Genomic DNA, 10,404 nt, shown 5'->3' on the forward strand with positions numbered 1-10,404 from the left:
GATCATTTTGGTCATTTTGAAACACTGCGGGTCACAGTACATATCACTTCAGGAGGTCCGGCACATGCAGGGCATATGGGTATCAGAAATGCACTGTACTTATTTCCTAGGGCAACGAGAGCCCTCCAAGCAGGTTCTCCCATGAGCCTGAGCTTAACATATGAAAATGATTTCCAAGCATCACGAAAAAGTCTTCAGAGACTCTGAACATGTTTTTTCACTTGTTGTGTATAAGCAATATAGTTTTAAATACCAGAATAGGTGTTTTTATTTTCATTTTCTCTCTCTCTCCCATGTTTCCCACTTCACTAAAAGGTACCCGGCCATACAGCCAAAGGAAACATGCAAGGACTTACTTTTATAGTCATTGACACTTGGTCAAGGACAAAAATTATTACAACTGACTCTTGTATGCCTCAATGGTGATGAGGGATAAGAAGGTTCACGTCTATGTAGAAGTTTGAAAACTGTCAATTGGAAGTTAAGGCCCCTTCCCTTCAACCAAACATTCTTGGTTCTGGGTCTATGGGAGAGTTTCTGAGAATAAGCAAACTGAACTGTGGATTCCTGGTTGGGGAAGGCCCGGGTTGAAATATGTTGTGATATTACTTATGAAGCTCAAGCTTTGAATATGTAATCTGAAACGTATGACTATCTTTACAGTGCCAACAGAGCAAAAGCCAATGTAACCCATAAGCCCCTGGGCATATGATGATCATCACCAGGATGAGAGGCTGTGGAAAGGACAGGCCAACCAGACTGCGGTTTGAATGCATATCCTGAAGACTCTGTCCTCCAAAGATATCCTTTGAAAAACATAGCTCTGATCATGATACTCTACAGTTTAAAAGTCAGCCCTTTCCATCTAGTCGCTGAGTGGCCCATGTTCCTCCCTGGCCCCACTTCTTTGCACATATGTGCCTGGAATGCCTCTCTCCAACTCTTTCTCCCTGCGAAATTTGGCAAGCTCGAATGCCACCTCCTCTGAGAAGTCTTCCCTGACTACCAAAACAGTCAGTTGTTCCTTCCTCTGTGCTCCCTTAGCACTTTGTACACAGCTCTAGGGTAGCATTAAACATGTTGCCTTGTAATTTTTTATAGGTCTTTTTTCTTTGCTACATTAGACTCAAATCAGACCTTATCTAGTCTCAGGGTCTCACACAACGACCGGCACATAGCAGGCACTTACGTGTTTGACAAAAGGAAAGGGGGGGGAAGGATGAAGAAAGAATAAAGGGAAAGAGACGGAAGGTGAACAGGAGGGAAAGAAAAGACACAGGAAGGAATGGAAGAAGGAATAAATAGTATTCTATGTCCCCAACTGATAATCCTGCTGTAAAATAGGAATAATCTCGTCTTCCTCTCCACAGACATGGAGAATCCATATTTATTTCACAGTCTCTCAATTAAGTGCCTCATTTGGATCCAATAAGACATTTATTGACTCTTGGTTTTTCTATTGATTCTGAAAAGGCCCCTAGAAAGATTTAATAAGTATAGAAAAGATAAATAAGTGTACAGGTAATAAACTCTAGATTACATAAGCAAACATTACTTAATTGCATTCCTATTAATACACTGACTCTGTAATGAATTTTTGAGGCATTTAATTATCAATTTGACAAGATAATCTAGGGGTAGTTAATGATTATACCAGTAAATTGTTTTTAAAAATCACTGACAATTATTAAGTCTCGTAACAGACATCAAATTAACTTGCTAGAACTGTCTGGTTAAATAGACAGCAGTTAATTATGAGGTACTTTCACATTGCCTCAAATTTTAATATGTAAGCCATTTTAATTGTGTAATGTCAAAAGTGTTGTGTAAGGGAACAGTTTACCCATGGGGAATACTCATATTCTGTGTAGTGTGACCACAGGACAAGTACGAGCATGATCTGAGATGCGTAGCCTGGTTTGTCCCACTCTTCATCTTGGAACAGAAAAATAGAACGCTCTGGAAGAGACAAATGATTGTCATAGAGTCAGGCCTCTGAGGTCATTCTAACTTGTCTCTCAGAGGGAACTACGGAAAAGTGGTCAGATTATAAAGATTTGGGCTAATGATGACAGTATTTGCCACCTTATGAACCTCAACTGTGGGCCAGACACTGTATCAGTTGCTTCATATAGATAATCTCTTTAATGGTTGAAAGATAGCAAATGCACCAATACGTAGGTTTCCCTTGGAATGCTGAGAGAGGCAGAACAAGAAATCACACACACCAAGCCACTGAAATGACTCATCTCAGCTTAAAACGGCAGCCAAAGGCTGTGGCCACTTGTCAGGAACATGTCAGACAGAGAGCAATGGTCCCAGTGTTGAAGATATAAACATAGTTGAAGACCACTTACTTTTTAGGGGTTTAGAGTATCTCTTTTGCAACCTTCTTGCCAAAAGGCCCCTATCTGCCCTGATGGCTGGGCCACTTTTTATTCAATGAGCAGTGGAGAGGAGACACTTGATAAAGTACCTTTATCGTGAGCTTCACAGTTCTAGATTTGATATTCTTTCCTGCAACTGCCTTACTCACTCTATATTTTACCATCATTTTTACATGTGACTTACCTACCCCTTGCCATCTAAACCCAGGTTTCTTGGGTCCCATCCTCTAGGTTAGTTCTCATGCTGCTGTGTGCAATGATTGCCCGCCCAAACTAAATATTCAAAAGAGTATTTCCTGAGTTGAACTGAGTTAAGTTCAACTGAGTTCAGTTAACTGAGTTAAGCCAGGCAGGATTGGACTGGATGGGAAGGGGTTGTACTGGATTGCACTGCATTGGACTGGACTACGGAATTAAACGTTGTAAAAAGGGAGGACAGATTCCAGAACCTATGTTTCTTCTGCTTTGGGGCTGAGGCACTTTCAGTGATAACAGAGCAACACAAGAGCTGTGCATGGACTCTGTAGCCAAAATACAGATTCCTAAGTTCACACCTCCGCACCACCACTTACTAGCTCCGTGATGTAGGATAAGTTCCTTAAATTCCTTGTGCCTCCCTGAGTAAAAGCTAGGGTAATAGTCCCTACTGTACAGGACTGCTGTGAAGAGTCTATTCAATTAATTGATGCTTGTGAAGTCCTTGGAATAACGCCTGGCACACAGAACATATATAAGTGTCCTTAAGTTTTTAAAATAAAAATAATTTTAGAAAACAAAATCACTACTTTGAACTATATTCCACTTTATACTTTATGAAGTGTTTTCACATATGGCGGCTCCCATCACGTATCCACAGGAAGGATTACCCCCATGAATCCCCATCTTGCCTGAAAGCAAGTGCAGATCAAGAAGTCAAGGAGGCCTTAAACGGTTATAGACTTGAACTCAGTTCTGTCTTACTGAAGACGTATTTTCACTTTGGAAGGTACTAGCATCTTATGATGCTGCTGACAGTTTTCATACATGGTTCCGACTACAGTGTAAGCTCCTGGTCGCCTGATAGGCAAGAGTCATGCATAGTCATAGTAGCTTCTGTGTTAGCAGAACAGCCTTTTTCCTGCCCAGCACTCAGCAGAGCAAAGGATCCCGGCCTGGATTAAGTTCTATGGAATGAGTTCTGTGATGTGGTATGATAGAAATAGCCCCAGTGAGGAAGTTGGGAAACCTGAATTTGGCCCCTGGCTCAACCACTAACTCTGGTGATATTAATAACTAACATTTATTGAGAGCTTACTCTGTGCCGTGCACTGTATTTATATCATTGAAACCTCACAACAACAAACCGTGGGCATGTTTATTATTGCATTTTGCTGAGGAGAAAAGTGAAGTATAGTGGATGAGTGACTTGTTCAGGTCAAGCTGCTGGTAACTGCTATGATAAGTCTTATTTGGAGATTGAGGGGATGGGACCACTCTGACCTCAAAGGCACATTCCAACCCAGTCCATGTATAATTGAGTGAGCTCTTGCCTAATCCTCTCTCCTCTGGGGGTAATTCTGTGGTTCTGGGCAACTCTATGGTAACCTCAGACATCACAAGGCCTCTCAAGATAAAAACTGGTGAATCGTTGCATAATGCAGGATTTTCTAATCATGAAAGACCCTTATAAGTGAAAAAGTGGAAAAAGATAAAAACCCCAAATCTTCCCCAGCTTACCAATTTCATACAGACATTTATTACATTTGTAATCATGGGGTTCATTTCATTTTGCATTTTTGTTTCTTCACTGAATTTATTGTCCTGAACATTTTCCCAATAATCACTGCAAAAATTTTTCATAATTATCATTTTCATGATTACATAAACAACCAGCAACAACTATCAAATTAACTAATGACCCTGTTGCTAAACTTTAAGTCGTTTCAGGTATATTTACTATTATATATAATGTTGCAATAAATATCATTACACCATTCAACACTTTTTTTTTTTTTAAATCAGTCACATTGTTTCTATAGCAAGCATTGTCCAGAAGGCAAAGCTAAGGCAAAGTATTGCCCAGAAGTCAAAGCTAAGGCAAAGCTATGTTCATGTCTGTGGCCCGTACTCTGAAAAGGGAGAGTGCAATATTGATGGTGACCACAAGTGACCCTGGACTGTTGAAATCTTAAGGCATTGAAGAGTGAATCTGATTCCAGATTTTGAGTAAACGTGACTGATTTGCTAAGGGGAACCAACATTAATAGAAGTTTTGATTCCAAGGCAAAGCTGACTGTCAAGGTGGGAAAGGTTCGTGAGAAGTGCCTACAAGAAATAGGAATGAAAAGCGATCTCAAGGGAATTTTGAAAAGATCAAACCCTCAAGAGATTAGCACTCAGGAGACACAAGTCGACCAGTCCCTTTGGACCTCACTTTGAGATTTTGGTCTTAATACTCAAGAAACATGGCCACAGTGTCAGCTAATCAGAAGAATTGGCCAAACCTGGGATTCATATGAATGCATATATTTTAACTTAAGACACTCATTTGCCAGTCAACAAAGTTCAGTCTTTCAGCATGCATGTCCCAATTCCGATTTCCTTCTTGACCAAACCACTCCCATGATGTATCCTCCACTATTTCCCATTTTGTGTGTTTTCGTCTTCCTTTTACTGCTTTGTGGTTTTTTTTTTAACAACAGAAGACTTTAAAACTAATCATCTACATTTTAAATCTGTGTCATTCTTTTATAGTTGCCTCTTCCATGAACTAATTTTAAAGTATTTTCCAGTAACCCATCCCCTCTGAGCCTTTCCAATGTAACTAATTTAGTTTTCATTGAAATCGGTCTCTTTATTTTCACATCCATACTTCATCTGTTTGCATAATATTTAAATAATATAATTATATTAACAAATACAACCAGCATAAACATGTTGGTGGGGGGAGGGAGGAAATCAACCAATCTTTGCTAAATATACAGCTCAACTAGTGGGAAAATATGGGCACCAGGGCACTGGACAGCAGCTTGGCATCCATGAGTAGTGTGTTAGGGCATCACTAGGAATCCTTACAAAGGGAACTGAAAGCTTCTGACAGTTAAATGGGAGTTACATCTACTGATTCACCAACTGCTCCTCAACCTGGAAGAGAAGGAGAGAATGTGAAATGAACGCCTGCACTCTGAATGCAGAGATCATGTTTATCTGTTGTCTCTATGTCAACAAGGGACTGAAGGGACACTAGTCTAGCTCTGTGTAATTAGAGCTAAGGGTCAGAGATTGTGTCCTTTACTTTCTTGGAAACCTCATTCCAGTATTATAACTCAGTGGTTCTTACACCTTTTGAGGTGGTCCTAGACCCTTCTGATTAAATATAAGGTTTTTCTTCATGAAAATATACAGATGCATTAGCAACCCCATGCAATGTCAGAGAGCTCATGATTCTTCTCATGAAGCCTGATCCTACAGGATTCTGTCCATCCTAGATTAGGGATCCTTATTATAAAAGCGAGGAGTATTATGTTAATGTAACAGTTCCGTCACTTCGCTAAAAATTCTGAGCCAAAATACAGAGTATGCTTGAAAGCCTTAAGTATTTGAGCTGGATAAGCCCTTAGAGATCATATGGTTTCCCCATTTTAAAAACTGAAGCTCAGAGACAGAAGCAGTTTGTCTGAGGTCACCTGTCCATGACACAATGCTCAGATGATTTTTTAATGCTCTTTTAGCTAAAGAAAATAACTTATTTTTAATGGCTAGTGACCAAGACCATAAGCATACTTGAGGCCTAAATATCTAGCCAGGCTCCAGCTTCCAGAGTCACCAAAGGTCAAAGAATGAGAGGTGTAGGAATTGGAGCTTGAACCTATAACACTAACAAAAGCTGGGTTCCACTTCAAGTTTTACTACAAAGTCACTGATGTTGGGAAATCATTGCTATTCATTTGGTCTAAGTTTTCTTGTTTATGAAATTAGATCATTCAACTAGGAAATTTCAAGGTTCATTTCCAATTTTAAAAACAAAGTCTGGTAGTCCTCCTTTTCTTGGCCTTTTTTCTCTTAGGTCCAACCCAGAGAGATGACCACTAGGGGTCAGACCTGCAAGAAAGAACCAAAATTTTGGATTGTTTTTTTTTTCTTTCTTTTTTTCCCTAACTGGGAGGAAACAAGAGGTGGTCTAGCGTGGCAAGTAGTGCCACATTTAAAGTCTTTCAACATGCGAGACTGTACTGCATTCTTAGATATTTCTAAGAAATGGAGGTTTCACAACCCTTTCCTCCAAGAAAGTCTTCCTTATATTTAACCTAGAGCCCTGAAATATAATTTCAATCTATCTCTTATTGTGTTGTCTGAGTGGAAACTAGTAATCAACAACTCTTATTATCCTTTGGGTAAGATATGTATTGTTCTGAGCAAGTGTCAGTTCATGTGTCAGTTTTCTTATCTGTAAAATCAGGTCTAGGATTAGAATCACTCTTCCAATAAATGGCACTTAAGTACATGGTACCCTTGAAAGGAAACACAGACATGGACTGGCCCTCAAGGAGCTTTGATGATCTCTAAGATCTATTACATGTCATTTTCTTAAGTAGGACCTCATTTTGCACTTTTCAAAACAAAGGAGTCACAATAATATCCTTTGAAACCTCTTATGGATTTATAGCTGTAGGATTCTAGGACTACTGGCTGGGCCAGTCTGTCAGTCTACTTCCAGAATTATTTCCTTTATACCTTTTCCCGAACCCTTCAAACCCTGACCATATTTTATAACTTTCTCTGTTTTCTCTGACTATTCTTCTCATCCAGACCTCATCATCGCTACTTTTCCAGGCTCGATTGTCTATTCAGTAGCATGAAGAAAGCTCTGGCAGAGAGGAAGCCTGGGGCTCCTTGGCCTCAGTAGCACGAGACCTTCAGTCCTCTTCCCATCCCACACGGAGTTTAGTTTAGTTGTTGTTTTGTTTTTAAAATACTTTTATGTGTTGCCTATATTTTAACATCTCTATACATGTGTAGAAATTCAACCACTATAAAAGTGTGTACTTTCAAGAACAAATTCCCCATTTCTTCCTTTTACTCCAATTGCATATCTTAGGTAAAGGCTATACACACTTTGCTGATGATCTTTCCAGATTTTCTTCTTTTTGTATACACACATAAGCTTTTGTTTTTACCAAGTCAGCATTCTCAAAGAGGTATGTAAAACCACTCACTAAAGATAGCTGTCTAGTGGAAATGAACAAACTGCCGATACATACGGTAACAAGAATCAAAAATAGTATGTTGAGTAAAAAAAGACTTATACAGACAAGTACATGCTATATTATTCCATTTATATGGAAGTTCTAGAACAGGCAAAATGAATCTATGGTGAAAAAAATCAGAATAGAGTTTCCCGCTAGGTGGGGAAGACAGGGATTTACTGGAAGGAGACGTAGCAGAACTTTACAGGATGATGCTAATGTGTTATATATCTTCACAGGGGGTTGGGATTCACAGATGCATGCATTTGTCAAAACTCAGCGAACGTATAGTTAAGACTTCATTTCATTGTATATGAGTATATATGGAAAGAAAAACAGCAAACAAATAGTGAACTCTAGCTAATGATATTCATACTGAAGAATTTAAGGGGAAGTGTATGGATGTCTGCAAATTATTTTGAAATACATAAAAATGTGGATTAATGGATGGATAAAGGAATGGTTAAATGGATAGATAATTGATAAAACAGGTTCAGTCAAATGTTAATGGTAGAATCTAAGTAGTGGGTATATAAGTGTTATAAAATTATGTTATCTTTGATATAGATTTAAAATTTTTTCCCATAAAATGGAGGGGGGGGGGGACAAGCTTTGAAGAGCTTTAAACTCAGACAGTAAACTATTATTGATAATGTCATCACATTTTTTTGAGGCCTCAGAAAACAGCATAATGGTAACAGGCCTAATGCTCTCCCCTAGATTCTTACCAATTAGTAGCTACATCATTCATATAGGCTCCAGGAAGATAAAAAAAAAACCCTCAGGAAAAAATAGTGATAGCTACAGTTTATTGGACATTCCTGTACACCATGAAGTCCAAATACATTATATCCCTAAACCTTTTCACTTTGAAAAGTAAGTATTAGTATCTATTCCTCTTTTAAGAAAAAGCAAGGATAATAAGGCTCAGAGTTAAGCAGCAACGCACTCAAAATCACATGGCCAGTGAATGGCTGGGCCAGGATCAAAACTAGGTCTTACATAACCCCAAAGCCCACATTCTGCTCACTAGAATGCACTGTCTCTCACATGGTGTCCCTCTTGGCCTCTGCCTGATAGGAAGAAACACTGACCTTGCATCAGGGAATTCAGGGGGTGAGCAGAAAGGGACCCCTAAAGTTGTAATGGAGCAGTAGCTGCCTTGGTCACCTGGGTTGCTGTGGCCATGGGCTGAAGTTAGCTCCGGAAACCCTCAGCATGTCTCAGTGTGGCCTTCAACATGAAGTGGCAAACTCCCAGCTTTGAAGATGGAGCTGAGGGTAGTAAACTCTAAGCCACCAGTAAAAATCAAATGTGTTCTGATGTGTTGCATCAAAACCTGGGAACCTCATGGGTTCCACCCAACCCCTCCCTCTCCCTGTAACAGCTGCAAATGTTTCTCTTATTTCTCTGACATCTGGTCCACCCATGTGTAAACAGAATGAAGGCTCAGAGAGAGGAAAGGATCTGAATGCCCCATTTCTCAGCCTCAAAGATATAGTGAAATGGGACAGATCCTGGATTAGGGGACTCTTTAACTTTTAATATAATTTGGGCCACAGTTTCCAAAGGCACTTTAGGGTCCTCTTCTATGAGTCCTTTTTCATGCCTTTGTGGGAAGGTTGTGTTGAGGAGTGGTGAGAGCTTCGGACTAAGAATTAGATGACCCAGATTTCAACTTGGGCTCCTTCACTAACTGCCTGTGAACCTGTGCTGAGGTTTTTCTTTCTGGGTCTCATTTTACCATCTGAGTTATAAAAGGGTAGAGCCCTCTGTAAGTTTTCATCCAGGAGGGTTTTCTTTTCTTTTTTTCTTTTTTTTTTCTTTTTCTTGGATTTAAAAAAAATATATTTATTTATTTTGAGAAAAGGGGGAAGGGCAGAAAGAGGGAGAGAGAGAGAGAGAGAGAGAGAGAGAGAATCCCAAGTGGGCTCTGCCCTGTCAGCACAGAGCCTGATGTGGGACTTGAACCCACGAACTGTGAGGTCATGACCTGAGCTCATACCAAGAGTCGGATGCTTAACTGATTGGGCCACCCAGGTGCCCCATCCAGCTTTAGTCATTAATTTGGGGGCACAGTTTTAGTGGTTACCATATTACTGTCTCTGGTCAATAAATACACTCCTAACCACTGTGTCTCCCACTGTCTCCGTGGCACTAGAAAGATTATCAGCCCCCAAAACCTTTTATATCAAATAAGTTTCACCTGGTTTTCTCAATAAAAAATATGTTAGGACTAACATCAATGCTAAAGATAACACTGAATCTATCAATTATTGCTTCTGTTTAAAAAAAATTAATTATTTACACAAGGTCTTCTGCCTTGTTCAAAATTAAAAGCAGATTAATTATTTGTTGAGCCTGATTTCAGTGTGAAAGGTATAAATTTGGTATTAAAATATACTTTTAAAAATTTCAATACATTTTCATTTTCTAAAAACTAGATCATGGTAAGGTTCTTGTTTAAAATAAGCATGCTATTAGCCTTGATAAATTAATGCAAACAAAATAATGCATTGTGAATATACAAATATACCTTGAATGCTAAGGTAAAGAATGTAGACTTAATTTAGTAGGCAGTGAGGGTCTGATGAAAGTCTTTAACCTAAGGAATAATACAAGCTGAGATTAGAAATCATTATTGCAAGAACTTGCTCTTTGTAACCCAGCCATTTGACATCAAGAAGGTAGAATTCATATTTTATGCCCACTTTCCTCTCCATAAATCCCCTCTTTTCATCTATTCAAAGATGATCTTTTGGGTTTAATTACTACAGTGAATTTTTTCCTCA

General features: G+C 39.1%; 1 long non-coding RNA gene across 1 annotated transcript in view; it reads left to right on the plus strand.

The window, feature by feature from the left end:
* Positions 1-1,045, plus strand: part of LOC122230641 — a 41,238-nt gene extending 40,193 nt beyond the window's left edge. The window contains exon 3 of the long non-coding RNA XR_006207657.1: positions 664-1,045. This is a non-coding gene — a long non-coding RNA (uncharacterized LOC122230641). The remainder of the gene's footprint in view (positions 1-663) is intronic.
* The last annotated feature ends 9,359 nt before the right edge of the window (positions 1,046-10,404 follow it).

The sequence above is a fragment of the Panthera tigris genome, chromosome C2 (assembly GCF_018350195.1).
Source record: "Panthera tigris isolate Pti1 chromosome C2, P.tigris_Pti1_mat1.1, whole genome shotgun sequence".
Taxonomy (NCBI): domain Eukaryota; kingdom Metazoa; phylum Chordata; class Mammalia; order Carnivora; family Felidae; genus Panthera; species Panthera tigris.